Source organism: Mus caroli, unplaced genomic scaffold (assembly GCF_978045245.1).
Source record: "Mus caroli unplaced genomic scaffold, Mus_caroli_1 scaffold_9, whole genome shotgun sequence".
Lineage (NCBI taxonomy): Eukaryota > Metazoa > Chordata > Mammalia > Rodentia > Muridae > Mus > Mus caroli.
Window position 1 is genome coordinate 20,339,958 of NW_028227264.1, and position 18,628 is coordinate 20,358,585.

The following is an 18,628-nucleotide window of genomic DNA, read 5'->3' on the forward strand; positions in this document are numbered from 1 at the left end:
CTGACTCAGTTTTTGGGTGAAGAAGAATCCCAGGTGAACACTGTAAATTTATGTATCCATTGTCAATGTATGGATTGCCTAACTGTATCAATATTTTAATGAGCATGAGAAAAATATAGACTGTAAAATTGTGCTTTCTTTTCCACTGTGTTGTTTGCTAAGAGAAATCACTTTCTCCTTGTGGTCTGACCTCAGTTAACTAGCTGTCAGGAGTGTGCTTCCAACTGCTTATAACTTGGGAACCTCGGTGGCCTGGTGAAGTGGGAGCTAATTCCATCAATACACTTTCAGTGGAAGCTTGTGTGTGCAGTGAGCATTTTTAGAACATTTACTTTTTCTAAGCATCTCCTCTCCTTGAGTTCTTATATTATATAGTGGATCTAGAGTGGAGTGCTAAGGACAGACCCAAATGAAACCTTTTCTAGAATTGATCTTAGGAGCATAAATCATTTTTGAGATCCAGAAGAAGATTCATGTAGGAAGAAGCACTTTTAAGGCACAATAAGTAGATAATGCGCATGCTCCTACGAGTAGGTTTCTAAATACCTAAGATGAATATATCAATCATTCAGCAAGTATCTGTTGACTATGTCCTGCAAAATGATGTGTTAAAGATCGTGGTTTCTCTACCTTTAATATAGGATGAAAAATTCCTCTAGAAATCTTTGTAAGTTTTATATAAAAACACATACCCACATTCAAAAATATGTCTGCACAAATGTGAGTGCAAACATGATTTTAATATATTTATATTTTGTTAAATTCAACACATATTCTGTCTATACAAATGCAGATGGTCTTATGCTTTTTCTATTTGGCATATCTGTTGATAAAAAGGAAGAGGGAATAAAATTTAATCCTCAGCCCAATTAATTCCTACATGTCATCAATTCCCCAAGTTCTAATTAAAATATGGGGTTTCTCATTTTCGATACGACTGAATAAATGAACCTGCTAGGAAACTGTCTTCCTTTTCATCCTTAACCATCTTGTAAAGTAAGCCCCCGGGGAGATCCTGAAATGCTCTAAATGTTGCTGTTTGATCTGTATCACAAGTCTATAGTCATCTCTCCTGTCCAAACTACAAATCATAGAATTACTCATTATCTCATTAAAATGTAAATATAAGTGAAAGCTGCTTTGTTCCCCTGATAGAGGAACAAAGGTTAGCCATATTTTGACAATGTTTCCAGAGCTAGTGTGTAATTTTTATTTAATTTTATTATGCATAAGCTCATCTTCCAGGATCACAAAGCCCTTCTGTGGTCTGTTGAGAGGTTGGTGCAGTCCCAGGGATAAGCACTGCTAACATAAAGCAAGCTGATGGGCTGATGGGCTGATAGACTGATGGATGGATGGCAGTAGGTATAGCCAAGAGGGCAGCAAGCGAGGGAGGCTGTCGCTGAAGGGTCTGGAAAATAAAAAGCCTTCACTAACCACGGACTGGAAATGTAAAGAGAACTGCTTCAGTTAACACATCACTAATATTGTGAAAGTCAAAAAGAATAAACTCAAAGTGAGGCATTTTACTGGGAAAAAAAAAGAATATGCATACATTCACTTCAAAAGGGAACGCTGTACCCTCATCATTAATCCAAAACCAGGAGAGACAAACCATGTAGCTAGAGATCAGAGCTACGAACAAGAAAAGTAAAATTTAACTTCTAATAGCCCAAATATGACCCCACAGCATAATGACTTCATTTAAAACACCCACTTTCATTTCGCGTCTGGCTGCAGATTAGCAATGGGTGAGTATGCACCAGGCCATTAGAACCAAGAGATCCACAGCCCATGAAAACCAGACAATATGAACACTAGAGAGACTCTGCGTGTAGTAAGTTCACCCTGATCCTTAAAAAAGGAAAAAGAAAAAAAAAAACTGTTGGGCTTTAAAATGTGTGGTTCTCTTCCTCTGGTGGTCCTGTCCTGTCTGACTTTCTGCTGTGCTGTTACATGGTAGGGTGACCATAGACACACCAATGATATATTACATCTTTCAAAAGAGTTAGAAGGTTTTTTTTTTTTGAGTGTTTTTACAAAATGACACATTTAAGGAGATAGAACTTCAGATTTGAACAATAAATTATCAATTTAAAAAATAAAACTGCAGTTTTTACACCTTCGGAAACAAACCCAGCTTTAGTTTAAAAAAACTAAGGAATATTCTAATTGAACACAAAACTCCAAAACGGAGGTTCCATAACAGAGATATTAATGTGCCCCCCCCCCCTTTTTTTTTTTAAAGAAAAGGTATAATAGATGGGGCAAAAATGGCCACAGATTTCTTTCATCAAGATATTCTCCACTGTAAAATAACTTTACAGCTATTCCCAACCAGAAGTGAACATTCTCCCATCCTTGAAAACTGATGTCAACTCCATGGCTTGCTTAACCAATGGGCATGATACATGTGACACATCCCAGCTGGGCCCGGCAGTTACAGCTGGAGGAAGCCTAGGCTAGCCTGCAGGAGAGGAGGATTCTGGGGCCATGATGTGAAGCCCTCTCACTGTGAATGAGAGGGAACGAGATATCCTGCCCCACTTAGCTGAGGCACCAAGTTCATCACAGTCACCACTGGTGAGAGCAGCCGGATGCATGGCCAAGGGCTAAATTCTTGACCACACACCTGGTAGCTTGTTAAGATAGCAAATGCTTTGATAAAACAATTAAACACGGACACGCAGATATATACACACGGACACACACACACAGACACACACACACACAGACACACACACACAGACACACACACACACAGACACACACACACCATGAATTCCTGTTTATTTCCTCACTAGTGACTTGATTACAGTAGTCCTTTTCATACCTATTTTCTCTACTAAAAGCATAAGCTTTTAGTAGATGGCTTGGCTTCAGCAGAACGCCTTTTCTCTGAGAAACACCACTGAATTATTTATTAAGGAAGCAGGAGTTTCATTAGAATCCTAGTCCTGGAAAGGAAAGTGGTCTGTCACAGATGTATTCTCCAGGGGCACACGTGACTCTCAGGATCCCTAATGGCTTAACCCCTTGGGAGCCACTTCCTCCACATACACATTTGCTAATTACAGCTTATGACTGCTTTGGGAGAAAACCAAACACATAAACATCACATATTGTTCAAATTGCTAATTCTAAAGGAAACTAAAGACTTCTGTGGATCCCTGAAAGCATTGTGTATTCTGAGCATGAGACCTCCTTAGCCAGATATTTAAAAAAGACAAAGTAGGTGGGCAATGGTGGCTCACACCTTTACTCCCAACACTATCAAGGCAGCTGGATCTCTGAGTTCTAGGCCAGCCTGTTCTCCAGAGTGAGTTTCAGGACAGCCAGGGCTACACAGAGAAACCCTGTCTCGAAAAAGTGAAGTTATTTCCTTCCTTAATTTTCCTTTCTTTTCTTCCTTTCAGACTTTTAGCATTGTCAGTTCATAAGCACACTCATGTGTGCATGTGCATGTGTGTGCATGTGCGTGTGTGTGTGTGTACGTGTGCTTCTGTGTGTGTGTGTGTGTGTGTGTGTGTGTGTGTGTGTGAAATCCACCTCTTTATAAATAAAGTAAATAAACTTCCTCTGCAGCCTGCCATCTACCTCCCATAGCTTCAGGTTGTTTTTCCGAGGGTCAACAGCAGAGAGACATCAGAGGACATAACCATTCATATCCTACAATGAATGGCAAAAAGAAAAAAAAAAGAAAGAAAAGAAAAAAGAAGAGAAGGAAAGACGCCCAACACAAGGGAATCTTCAATATAAACATTAATAGTTTCCCACATCTTTGTTTAGAGAATAGCCTGAGGATTTCTAAACTTCTACATCTTATTCATTCCAGAACTGTTTCACTTATGGCCACATAAATCTTGGCCCTTTACAAGTTCCAAGATTAAAATTCTTTGGAAACTAGAGTCACAGAGAGCTCACAGGTGACCTGTATAAAGCAAATCCAACATGTAACACTCCAGAGCTCTGACGCTGTCTAAGACCATCTGAGCCTGGCTCCCACTCGAGTTTAGAGACTCTCCATTTAGAAATAAAGTATTGAGAAGATAGCTTGGTTAAAAAAATTCTCTCTCTCTCTCTCTCTGATATAGCTAGCTCTTCTTTCTTTTTAATCACAAATAAAAGACATCTTCAATGTTGTATTAGGTACTTACTATTGCTATGATAAAATGCTCTCACTAAAAGCAGTTTGAAGAAGAGTCTATTTTGGCTTTTATTCTAGAGGACTTGGAAGTTCTTGATGGTGGGGCAGGCATGGTGTCAGGGACAGGAGGATGAACTGTACACAGAAAGCACTGGAGTGAACTGGAAGGGAGGTGAGGGTATACATTCTTGAAGCCTTACCCCAGTGACATACTTCCTTAAGCAAAACTGCTCCTGGGAAACCTTCCACAACTCTTAAACAGCTCCAACAACAGGGATCTCTGTTCAAATTCACGAGACTACAGAACGTTTCTCATTTAAATCTTTGCAAGTGTAGAGAGTTTACAGTTTGCTCTTTCTGAAATACAAGACGGCATGCTGTGGTTTGTGGGAGTGTCATTCCAAAGTCCTTGCTAAAGACTTGGCCCCAAGGTGGCATGATTTACATGTCACGTTATTGAGGGTGTAACTCTGAATAGGATTTGGGAACTGTATCCATGTAGACTTCTCTTTGTATCCCTAGCTGGTGAGATAACTGGTTAATTCTACCATGTGCTCCTACCGTACCATGCTGCCTTTAGCAGCAGCCCTAAGAGTGCAGCTGCTTGGTCTTATGCTGGAATCTCTAGCTCATCAAAACAAACAAACAAACAAACAAAAAACAAAAACAAAACAAAGCAACCCCCCCCCAACACAACCTTTCCTTTCTTCTGTATGACAAACGTGTTTAGTATTTTCTTAGACTGTCAGAAAGCTGAGCAATACTCTAGGTAAAGATTTATTTTTTCCACATTAGGAGGCAAGATGCAACAACTCTGTGTGTGTGTGTGTGTGTGTGTGTGTGTGTGTGTATATATATATATATATATATATATATATATATATATATATAAAATTAGTTAGGGTTTTACTGCTGTGAACAGACACTATGACCAAGGCAAGTCTTATAAAAAACATTTAATTGGGCTGGCTTACAGGTTCAGAGGTTCAGTCCATTACCATCAAGGTGGGAGCATGGCAGCATCCAGGCAGGCATGGTGTAGGAGGAGCTGAGAGTTCTATGTCTTCATCCAAAGGCTGCTAGTGGAAGACTGACTTCCAGGCAACTGGGGTGAGAGTCTTAAGCCCACACCCACAGTGACACACCTACTCCAACCAGGTCACACCTATTCCAACAAGGCCACACCTCCAAATGGTGCCACTCCCTGGTCCAAGAATATACAAAACACACACACACACACACACACACATATTTTGAAGGACATGGTGCAAATATGAGTGGTCAGGACCCTGGAATACACATTTAAGCCTTCACAAATATAATGTTGTAATGCCCAATGTGGAGGCAGCTTTAGTAACAGAATAAGACTTATAAATCAAGGCGTTTTAAGGATATATTGGTGAAACATCAGAGAAGCAGTTACGACAGGATGGGGAGGGAACCTCTATTGTAAGCCTCAAGTGCTGTTTGATGATGTTCTTAGCTTTGGGGTTGGGGGAGCTAAAGGCTAACAGAGTTAATGTGTATTAACACATTCCAATAGGCCTTTCTTTGTTAGGTCTGCTACAGACGTGGGCAAGGAATTGCTATTTAGGGGGCTAAAGCTAGCCCAAGATAAAAAGCATAATTAGGCAAAATATTTTTATTACCTATATTTAAACAATCTAATTTCATTTGAAATTTAATTATGTAAAAAGCTTATCTCAAAAATTTCCAACATAAAAAAGTAACTGCAGTTAATAATGTTAGTGGAATAAAAGAAATTAAAATTAAAGCTATAGGAACGATGACCTACATCCCCCCACCCCAAGTCTCAGAGCTCCACAATCTCCTGCATTTTGTATAAAAGATTCTATAGCTCCCATCCGTAAATAGTGACAGTTTTTGCAATGAAAAGTCATAAAACAAAAACCATATGTCATTTATAAAGAAAAAGGCTCCAGACGTTTCCATTACTTGTGCCCATTATTGTTATAACTTCACCACTACCTTGAATCTCTTCATTACTCTGTTCCGCCACCTTCTGTGGTCCCATCTGCTGTGCCCTTTCCCCTCCAGTCCATCCTTTTCTCAGGGGCACATTGTTTTCTCATCACAGGAATCATCTTCTCATCCTTTACTAAACACCTGTTCCTGGGGGCTGTGTAACTATGGCTCAAACAAAGGAAGCTCAAGGCAGAGATTAGAGAAGTCTCCATATAAACAAAATAGAACACCTCCACTGTGTTTATCTGATGTCACATGACTCCTGGGTGAGTCCAAAAGGTTCTTAGAAATTTACTTATACCCAAGCCATCTCTCCAAAGTCCCTCATCATATAGGAAGTATCTCAAACCATGTCTTTTTGTTTGGAAACTATTACTGAATTCTTCAGGTCATTTGCGATGCTCATATGGAACAACATCATCTCGAGGCTCCTGAGGAATAACATTATCGCGATATTCACAACAAAGGGTGTCATCTCAATGCTCATGAGGAACGGAGTCGTCATGGAGGCTCATGAGGAATGGTGTCATCACTATACTCATGTGGAATGACTTCATCAAGGTACCCATGAAGAATGATGCCATGGAGATATTCATGAGGAAGGGCGATATTGGGATGCTCACGAGGAATGAGGCTTATGAGTACCTCTTACTCATTCTGTTATTGTCACTTCTTCCAGGGTCACATGTCACCTCAAGAGCTATAAAGGCTACTCTCAGCTTTCTGAATGGATGGGGCAGATGGTTCGGTAAAGTGATTTTAGACAATCCAGTAAATACATTAGTTAAATTAAAATGAGAATCCATACATGAGATACAAATTCCTTCCTGTGATTCATAAAGTTTACTATGGGCTGCCTTGCTTGCCTTTTCAGGCTCTGTTTGTGCTTCTGTGGGCCTTGTCCAGGATCTTCACTCAGCCATAATTTTACTGGGTATCTTCTTGTCCCCTTCTTTCTGGGTTGCAACCTGAGCATCTTTCTGCCATCACCTCTGTGACATTACATGGCCTTTGTGGTTTTCTTAACTGATTCACTCATCTGTCTAAGCACATTACAAACAGGATTCACACAACTTCAAATGTTACAACAGCAATAAATTGATCTAGATTTCCATGTTCTCTTGTCTTATTATCCTACTTTTCTTTTAAAAAAGTGTTTTCAATTGAAATAGAATTACATCACTCTCCCTTCCTTTCTTCACTTTGACCCTTCCCAAATACCATCCCTCCAACCCCTCCCATGCCCCCATCTCTCAAACTGAGAGCTTCCTTTTGTTTGATAATTGAATACCAGGAAACAATTATTTCTGCAATGAAACAATCTTTCTTAGAAATTACTGTGGACTCCACTAAAATACTTCCTTCAAGAGGGAAAAACATCAGGGCACAGTCACAATGAAAAGCGAAATCAAACTCCAACTGTCCAATGTCTGGGATCCACTCACGATCTTCTGGGCTCCTCCAAGGGCTTGGGTCACTTCTCCAGCTCTGCTGTTTGTAGCACACACCTCATCCTCTAGGATCCAGATGCCTGTACTCCACTGCTGCTGCTGTTCTTGGTGTCATCTCATGGTACTGGCATCTTCAAAATACTGCATGATCCCTTCAGTCCTGGGCTGTCAATTGCAACTGAGGCTGCACCTTCACCAATGGCCTTCCATGGCCTCTCACAGTGCTGAGCCTCAGCTGCTCTGCATGACCCCTTCATGCCTTCAAAACCAGTACCACCTGGGTGACCCTTACACATTACCAAGTTCCACTGTAGCACGAGGTACAACCTTGGTTATCTCTGGAACACAGCCTCTTTGTGCTTTCAGAAAACACTTCCCAAAAGATGTCACCTCAGTGATGCTGGTCTCTTCTTAATCACCGCTAATTTCTTAGCTCCAGCTAACCAGCATCAATAGTCCCAGTAATGCAAAGTTTTTGCTTTAGTAGTTCTGGCATCTTGTTAGTCACAGCTGATTTTTCAGGCCCAGCTAACCAGAACCACAGAATCTTCCCAATCCAAAATAGCAATGGCCCTGAAAAGAGTCTTTAGCTTTCCCTCTGAAATTTCACAAGCCAGGCCTCCATTTTCTGCACTGTTCTCAACATTATCTTCCAAGCTCCTACACAACATCCCACAGAATTCTTAACACTGAATGGATCTTCTGGCCCAAAGTTCCAAAGTCCTTCCACAGTCCTCCCCAAAACATGGTCAGGTTGTCACAGATATACCCCACTCTGCTGGTACCAATTTGTCTTAGTCAGGGTTTCTATTCCTGCACAAACATCCTGACCGAGAAGCAAGTTGGAGAGGAAAGGGTTTATTCAGCTTACACTTCCATACTGCTGTTCATCACCAAGGAAGTCAGAACTGGAACTCAAGCAGGTAAGAAAGCAGGAGCTGATGCAGAGGCCATGGAGGGATGTTCTTTACTGACTTGCTTCCCCTGGCTTGCTCAGTCTGCTCTCTTATAGAACTCAAGACTACCAGTCCAGAGATGTTCCCACCCACAAGGGGCCTTTCCCCCTTGATCACTAATTGAGAAAGTGCCTTACAGTTGAATCTCATGGAGTCATTTCCTCAACTGAAGCTCCTTTCCCTGTGATAACTCCAGCTGTGTCAAGTTGACACAAAGCTAGCCAGTACAGGTCTCTTGGAACTGGAGTTACAGATGGTTGTGTGCGTGCTGGACTCTGAACCAGGGCATGTACCAGGCTGAACATGTGCAGCAGCACATGCTCTTAACCACCAAGCCATCCTTCTAGCCCCAAGTGCTAAGGCTTTATATCAGGACATCATCAGCTCGCATGCCCGTCTAATACGCATCTTTACCGTTTACCTCACAGTCCTCAGTTCTCCTTAATCTGTTCTCTCCGAGGGCTACCAGAGTCAGTTCTCTGGGGGGCAGCCAAGAAATGGCTTCTGGAAGAAACTCCTGCAGCACCTCTATCTCTGTAGAGAAAGGTAGTGACTGTCTACAAGTGTCTGTCTCTCAGCCCTGCGTGGCCTGACATTTTCACACAGTCCTGGTGTCTGTTATCCTTCAGTGTATTTCTTTCATTTCCACTGGGCCCTGCAAAGGATGTGACTGCAGAAGCTGCATCTTCAACAGCTCAGTAAATATTTACTGACTTAGATGTTTAGTGGATAAGCTCTACTTCTTTACCTTATTTGGCTACATCGTGCTGTTTTTGTTCTTACAGAGAGTCACAAAATGTAGGGTTCTTTTTGTTTATTTTATTTTTATTTGTTTATTTATTTTTTATATGTTGAGATTCTGAAGAGAGGATTCCTATGATCAAATTCTGCCACTAAGACTGGGGATTTTACAAGCTTCTCCTCCTTTGCTGACCAACAGAGGTGGGAAGGACACCACTGGACTATTATGAGTCAGTATGTAAACATTTAGTTCTAGAGTATTGCAATTGATAATAATAACACTAAGTATTTGATCAATGTTAGTTTTAGTATTGCTGTATTTTCTCCTTTCTTCCCCTTCTGTTTTCCCTCCCTCCCTATTTCCCTCTCTCTTCCTTTCTTCCTTCTGTTCCCTTCCTTCTCTAATTCCTTCATTTCTTCTTCCTTCCATTCCTCCTTTCTCTCTCTTTTCTTCTCTCATTTATTTGAATTAATTTTTTTCTGTCCTTTCCTATGGCTTCCATACTTACTAACAACTCCCCATCTCCTAGCGAGGGAGAAGGACCTGCTCCAAGGATTCATACAAACAAATTCCCCTCTTGTGAGGTCATGTGGATGTGACATTTAGAGATGGGGTAAACAGTTGCTGTGTGGTGGTTATCATGCTCAGACAGGAATGTTATGGCAGGAATGCTCAAGACAGCCTGTTATAGCATTGCATGTGTAATAATGGTCCCAGAATCCCACCAAAGGCAGGGAGCATCTCTAGGATGTCGTTTATACCAAAAATGCAGCGCAGACTGCTGTGAACCCACCCTAGGACAGTTTCTCTATACCCAGCATCACCTCACATCCCTCTCACAGCCTTGCTAGAGCTGGTCTTTTCTATTGGGAGAAGGAGGACTCCAGCCTACATGGCGAGGAGATTTCTCCAGAAGGCTGCTCGTCATATTGTTTCTTCTAGCACTGTGATAAGGATGAAACTTAAAGGCAGCATCGCTGGTCTTCTTGCAAATATTTGATTGCCTATGGCCACTCTGATAGCATAGGCATTTCAAAGTGACCTGTCTGTGTGTATAAGTTTGCTCTTAGTCATAATAAATGTCAAAGAAAAACTGGTAGTATGCTGGAGAAAGGCTTTTATTTTTATGATTTTTATAACTGGTTGTGACAAGGATAATCGGTTTGGTAATTAAGAGACTCTACCATGCTGGGAAGGGTAGCATGGAATATTGTATATCACAGACGCTTGGTGGGTATTTGAGTAAATGATATGATGATTTGAATAGGAATGGCCACATCGGCTCATAGATTTGAATACTTGGTCGTGAGGGAGTGGTGTTGCTTTACAGGATTAGGAGGTGTGGCCTTGTTGGAGGAAGTGTGTTATTAGGGTTGGGTTTGGAGTCTTTACAAGCTCAAGCCAGGCCCTTCTTGTTGCATGCAGACCGAGATGTAGGACTCTCAGTTCCTTCTCCAGCACCATTCACGCCTGCATGCTGTCAGGCTTCCCACCATGCTCATAACAGAGCAAACCTCTGAACCTGTAAGCCAGCCCCAACTAAAGCTTTCCTACAAGATACCACATCCATGGCGTCTCTTCACAGCAATAGGACAACAGCTAAGAAAAATGAGTAAACAAAGAAATAAATTAGTTTAAAAAAATGGTTGGCTGTGTAAGATAGAATTTTCTGGGTGTGCTTTCTGAAGAAGATAGTTCATCTTCTAAGAATTGGCTAGAAGCAAGAGAGTGGAAACCCAGAGGCTGGCATAAAAGGTGTGAAGGAAAGACTGAGCTGCACATGTGAATTCAGAACATGATGCTAAGGTACCGTTAGGCAAGGTGTAGTAGACACTAGCGTCAAGGTGACCGTTGGTAAGCTGTGCTGCCAGAGAGAAAAAGAAGAGAGTTTGCTATTCTAGTGTTGTGTGAGATCTTCACCCTAACCAACTGCCCCACTGCAGTTGCCATGTTCTGTCAAGCAGTATTGTTTTATTTTAATTAAATATACTGCTGGGAACCACACCAAGGGCTCTGTGTATGCAAGGGAAGTGCTTCTACCCCTGAGCCCCATTCTCAGCCTTGAAGAACAACTTCCAAATGCAAGCACGCCAGCAGCTCAATCTGTTAGAAAAGTAAAATTGTTCTCCACAGCCCTCAAGATCAGATTGTTTATGCTAACAAGACCGAGAAATTGAAGCAAATTACAGAGAAGGAATTACCATTCACACACACTATGGCCTCTTTATTTACTGTTTTAAAGAATTAAGAAAGCCAGACCTGGATTCCAAGGACTCTCTGAAGAAGAAAGAAAGCGAGTAGGCAGCTCAGCATTGGTGTTAGACAGGCGATAGGAGATCTGAGGAGTGGTCTGTGTTTGTGTTGGTTTCCTTGACATGTAGTTTTATCCATCAGAAATGTAGCCAATAAGATTTACTAAGATATTTATTGCAAGAAATTACCTTGTGAACTTCTGATGGCAGGCAAGGCCAATCCAAATCCCATAATAAGGCCATTAGGAAAAGCATCCAGAGTTCTCAGTATGACATTTCTCTTGAAATGCAGAATTTCTCCTTCCTCTAACAAGCCCCAGTTCTGGCCTAAGGTCTTTTGATTATCTTTCTGCATAAAGCCAACTGATCCTGGGACTTATGTTTATCTGAGAAAGGCCTTCAACTCAAAACCTAAATTAGCACATGGTTGAATAGGTAGACACCCAGGTCAGCTGAATAGACACATAAAGCCGACTGCCCAGCACAGCTGCCTACTGCCCAGTTGACTTCTGCTCATGCCATTTGAACCCATACTCATGTACTTAATATCTACACAAAGATGACAGAAAAATGTGCATTATACTCACATGTAACATGATCGACCTATCTTTTCTATGATCCCAAACATGCTAATGGAAGAGAGTGTGAAGTCCTTGGGTAGTATTCCTTGATCTGTAACTTAATATAGTACTATAAAGTTAATACATCTTATATTAGATGAAGACAAGCGAGTGAAAGAAGAAATTGAAAATACTTGTAAACACAAGAACAAACATTCATAAGTAAATGAAGAAGGGCGTCAATAACTATTAGAGTCCCTCTTTCTGCAACTCGTATTTGACCATAATTAATATTTATAAAATGTTCATCCTATATTCATTTTTTTTGCTATCAACAAAGTTCTTTTTTCTTTTTCTTTTTCTTTTCTTTCTTTTCTTTTTTTGCTTAAAATTCTTATTTATTTTACCTGAAGGGGAAGAGTCTTTAGTGTTCATTCTTGAATAATTGGGGCCACTATCAACTTGCTAGGATTGTATCACAGTTTGGCACGGGCTTTAATTACAGAGCATGGCAGGACTAGGAGACTCCTCCAGCCATCTCCCACTTTCCACTCTCACATACTTGTATTGCTCCTTACTGTATTAGTGGGAACCCAATTTCCCCTTTGGATGTCGGTGTCAACCACCCAACTTTTATAGTACAGTCATCTAAAGTATGACATTCCATACATATTCTCTTTTTGGTTGTAGGATAAGCCATATTCAATAGCATAACTTACTAAGGATCTCTCAACTTCTTATTTCATCGAGTTCCTAGACTGTTCACTGGTGAAGAACATCATTATGTTGTTTTGTCGAAATTATTTCTCTGTCTCTGAGTCACAAATGTCTTATCAATACACACGTGGTTGCTAGTTTTTACTCACAAGGTCTGTTCAACATAATGTCTTCAGTATAAGGGGACATCATGGAATTCATTGGAAGGGAAGATCAACAACCTCACTGAGGATGACATAAGGCTATACAATTGACACACACCTGAGGTAGATCAGTGAGCAAGTATAGTCAACCTTGCCAGCTGGAAACCTTTATTCTCTTTATTAATAGGTACTGGAGAAAAGTATTTGTCAGTTCAAAAATCAAGTAAAAAGTATAGGAGGATGCGCTAGTTCTCTGAAGCCTTGAGATCACATTTGGTAAACAACTGCAATGGAAACTGTTACTTTATAAAGGTTCTAACAGTCCACCATTGTCCAAGTTGCACATGTCCTAGGACCAAGCTGGATCAGTGACTTGAAGGAAAGATGGGTATATGGTAGGGATCATGACTCCTGGGACATTAAAGTTCTTGATGGTGAAACTAGATTTTGCAACCTCTGTAGAAACTCAGCCTTGCTTTTAATTCTCATTAGCTTTGTACATGTAAATGGTTGTCAGAGCACACTCAGTGCTAACTATTGCTTTCTATGACATTCCCATAGCTCAGAGAGAACAGTGTAGAGACCTGCTGCTTGCTCAGTACAGTCATTCCAGTTATTCTGGAATTAAGGAAACAATGACAAGATAAGTTCAGTGACCCAGAACTAAACTGACACTTACCACCTGATCTGCTCAATTCCATCCTCACTCAGAGTGTTAGGTTACAGCAATCCTTGGGGTGTCCAGGAATTAATAAAAACATAGTCAACATGAATCATCCACTCAAAGCCTTATCACCTCTGTTTCCCCAACGCAAAGCCATTCTAGCAAATAGCCATAAGTCGCCTTTAGTAAATGGCCATAGCTCCCTGTGAGAGACAGGGAGAAAAACTAACAGTTTACATTTTTGATTTGGTGGTCAGGTCTTTCCTCTATGAAATGGACCATTATCTTGATTCTAGGTGTTCTGAAACTGTACACCAGTTCAAGCCTGGAAATGTATGGGATGGTGATGATTTCCTAAATTACATTTCTGTCCATTGGATCTAGGGCTTGCCTGGCTATACAGATCAAGCAACAGTTTACTAGACTGCCCACTTATTGTTTTCTGTAGAGACACAATGATACACTAGCTATGCCATAGATGCCTGCCATGAAACTACTCTGATTACTGTTTCCATTTACCTGCCCGTTGCCATAGCTACACCTACTTAATATATGGCAGTTTAAGTATCCCCTTGGCAGCCAACATCTCAGGACCCCATTGCCCTGAGGTATGAGGGACTCTCAGTTAGCAAGTTGTAGATCCTATTATGATTTCTGGTCCATAGAAAAGCGAGACCACAGAATCCTTTAAGGATTTTGGAGGTGTCCTCATAGTGCCTTTTGGACAGGGTCTTGCATATAGTTTTGATTGTCCTGCAGTTCACCTTGTAGAGCAGTCTGGCCTCAGCCTGGAGTTGATCCTCCTGTCTCTCTGCCTCCTATTTTTGGATTATAAACATGCACAGCTATGCCCAACTGTCTTCATAAATTTACTGTTAACAGCATTAGTGAAAGGTGTATTCTTTCATGGTGTTACCCACCAAATTTTTAATAATATCCCACCCTAATATCACATGTTTTCTAGGGCATAGGACATTTTCTTCTACTCTATCAAGCAAGTTCTGAGATACCTTCTAAACCTTAGGGTCTGTATTTTAACCAGTTGAATGAGGTATTATAGCCTGTTTTAATCACTAAAACTATACCAGACCTGTGCTTAGTGATACAGTGTCAGTAAATTTGATGGTCTGATTTATTTACATCCCTCCTATCATTATTCTATACCTCGAGAGGCATACCACATATTATCTTTGAAGTTATCTGTACAGTTAATGTATGATATCACCCCTCTGACCAGAGCCTTCAGTGCCACCCACAAACTTCATGAGAATGCACTCTTTGCACAAGTCATCAGAAAGCAGAGCACGTACTCCATAAAATTGAACACCACTGTGCAATGCTATCGTGAGTTTTCCAACTTTCTAGTGGGGGCATTATTAATTGTCTCAGTTATTGTTATTGAAATAAACTAAAGTATGCCTGTCCTAGTTTTTTCTAAAATGTTAAAATGCTTTTCCAAACATTGGACTGGGTAGATTGACACAGCCAGTATTCCCTTTAATTCTTTGTGTTGGCCCAGGGCACAGTCCCATATAACACATTCACCAGGACAAGGGATATTTATTTCTTTGAGCAATCATGCATAATAATCCTATATGCCGTCATGTGATTGAGGCCATCGGGGAATCTCTGCGTGTCAAACTGGAAATGACAGCAGTTGAAATTTAACTTTTGGTAGTAAAGTACTGAGACAAAAATCAAAGCAAACAATTGACCAGAGAAAAGGAATTTTATATGAGGGTAAATACAGTGCAGGGCAAGGATCTGGAAATGAGCTGTAACGTTGAAACAAGTACCACCATAAATGCTATCTGAATCACACCAGTGTGTTTTAATGGAACACATGTTTATTTGTGCCCCGATGAGACCATCATTTTCTCCAAAGCCCATATCTAAATCTTTTTCTTTGCAATGAAGATAAAGTAGCACACATACCAGAAATCACTTGAACAATGCTATAATTTAATCTGAAAAGATAATAAAGGACTGTTTCCAGTTAGGGGTGTTTCTATTTGATTGCATAACATGGCTTACAATAGTAAGTTGGCTCTGGAATGGCGATCTATTTCATAACAGCTGATATATTTGCTCAAGTGTTTGTACTCTCATTCTAATCATGCTCCAATCTTTTGGGACTCTTTCAATAGCAATAACTAAAACAATTAATAATGTCCCACTGGAAAGATGGAAAACTCACGATAGCGTCACACAGTGGTTCTCCATTTTATGGAGTACATATTCTGCTTTCTGGTGACTCTCAAGCAGACCACATGCACACAGGGTTCTGCTCGAGCTGCTTGTGGGTGGCACGGAAGGCTCTGGTCAGAGGGATGATATCTATGTTTCAAATGCAAATATTGTGATGCAAAGGAAAGAAAATGATAAAAAAGAGAGAGAGAGAGAGAGAGAGAGAGAGAGAGAGAGAGAGAGAGAGAGAGAGAGAGAGAGAGGAGAGAGAGAGAGAAAGCTAGTAATGTTGGGACAGTCCTGCAATCCAGCACTGGGGAGGCCAAGGCAAGGGATATAAACTTGAGGCCAACATGAACTAACACACACACACATACACACACACACACACACACACACACACACACACCACTATAAACGAGCAAAAAATGAAACAATCCAAGTTAAAAACCAGAGCCCTAAAAGGGACTAAGAAAAATGACAAATAAAAGACAGTGCAAATTTACACTATTGCCACAGGATGGACCTATCTGTGGTAACCTGAGCTATCAATAGTTGAAGCACACTTTCTTGTAGTTCTTTATGTTAAGTGTGGAGAGGACTAGGGAGACAGATATTGACAGACAGCTTAACAAAATCGAAGGTGTTTGAGAAATTACATGGAAGTACATGATCTTCAAAGTCAAGACGTATTCAATTAGAGGGAACAGCAGAACACAAGGGGCATGAAAGAAGAGAAAAGGAAATCTTTGGAGTTAAAGGATGGAAACAGGGGATGGGATATTGGGAAGAGGAGAAAGAGGGCTATACCAGCCATAACTAAGGACACATAAAGACGCCATGGAGAAATCCAGTAGTTTGTAATCTAATTAAAATGTATACATTTATATATTATATTAATTATATTATATTAGCTGGTTTTATGTGTCAACTTGACACAGGCTAGAGTCATAAGAGAGAAAGGAACCTCAGTTGAGGAAATGCCTTCATGAGATCCAGCTTTTTAAAGTTTTTTTATTAGATATTTTCTTTATTTACATTTCAAATGCTATCCCAAAAGTTCCCTATTACCCCCCACCCCCGCTCCTCTACTCACCCACTCCTACTTCTTGGCCCTGGCTTTCCCCTGTACTGGGGCATATAAAGTTTGCAATACCAAGGGGCCTCCCTTCCCAGTGATGGCTGACTAGGCCATCTTCTGCTACATATGCAGCTAGAGACATGAACTCTGGGGGTACTGGTTAGTTCATATTGTTGTTCCACCTATAGGGTTGCAGACCTCTTCAGCTCCTTGGGTACTTTCTCTAGCTCCTTCATTAGGGGACCTGTGTTCCATCTTATAGATGACTGTGAGCATCCACTTCTGTATTTGCCAGGCACTGGCATAGCCTCACTCGAGACAACTCTATCAGGGTCCTTTCAGCAAAATCTTGCTGGCATATGTAATAGTGACTAGGTTTGGTGGCTGATTATGGGATGGATCCCCGGGTGGGGTAGTCTCTGGATGGTCCATTCTTTCATCTTAGCTCCAAACTTTGTCTCTGTAACTCCTTCCATGAGTGTTTTGTTCCCTATTCTAAGGAGGAATGAAGTATCCACACTTTGGTCTTCGTTCTTCTTGATTTTCTTGAGTTTTGTAAATTGTATCTTGGTTTTCTAAGTTTCTGGGCTAATATTCACTTATCAGTGAGTGCATATCAAGTGACTTCTTTTGTGATTGGGCTATCTCACTAAGGATGATATCCTCCAGATGCATCCATTTATCCAAGAATTTCATAAATTCATTGATTTTAATAGCTGAGTAGTACTCCATTATGTAAATGTACCACATTTTCTGTATCCATTCCTCTGTTGAGGGACATCTGGGTTCTTTCCAGAGATCCAACTTTATGATATTTTCTCAGTTAATGATTAATTGGGGAGGTATCAATCTTTTGTGGGTGGTGCCATCCCTGGGCTGGTGGTCCTGGATTCCATAAGAAAGCAGGCTGAGCAAGGTACAAGGAGCAAGCCAGTCAACAGCATCCCTCTACAGCCTCTGCATTAGCTCCTGTCTCCAGGTTCCTGCCCTGCTTGAGTTCCTGTTCTGATTTCCTTTGATGATGGACTATAATGTGAACCTGTAAGCTGAATTAATCCTTCCCTCCCCAAGCTGCTTTTCTGTCATGGTGTTTTGTTGTAACAATAAAATCCCTAACAAAGATATATATTACATTATATATTTTTTAATCACATCATCATACCATTATAGTACACAGAGTTTGAACAGAAGTGCTCTCGAAAGACAAGCAATGAAAATCTCAGTGCCACACACAAAACACCTCCTATGAGTTACTGGTGATGGAGAGCCTAGTAGCACACACAAAAACCTCCTATGAATTACTGGTGATGGAGAGCCTAGTAGCACCCAAAAACCACACACACACTGTTGTCATTGCTCTTGTTTTTCTACCGTTACTAGATTGTAATATTCTTTTTCTGAAGAGACCACACCTAAGGTGCAGTTTTACCTGATCTGGAAACAATTCCTGGTTGCTAGTGTACATAGGGACAGAAGGGGCCTTGGAGGCTGCCAAGGGGAGTGAGGACGTGCGTGGTTATCCAGCACTGGACCCTGCATGCAAAAAATACGGATCCACTGGCAAGATGTCTCTACTGTTGGTGGCATGGTGGTGATAGGGATAACCAACTGCTTTCTGGTAGGACACGAGGCCCACTTTACAGGGGAAATTTTATTTCTGGTATTGCAAACCTGACCAAAAGCCTGTTGTTTTGCTAAATGGCCATGCTGTCAAACCATGTTTTATATATGCTGCTTTCAAC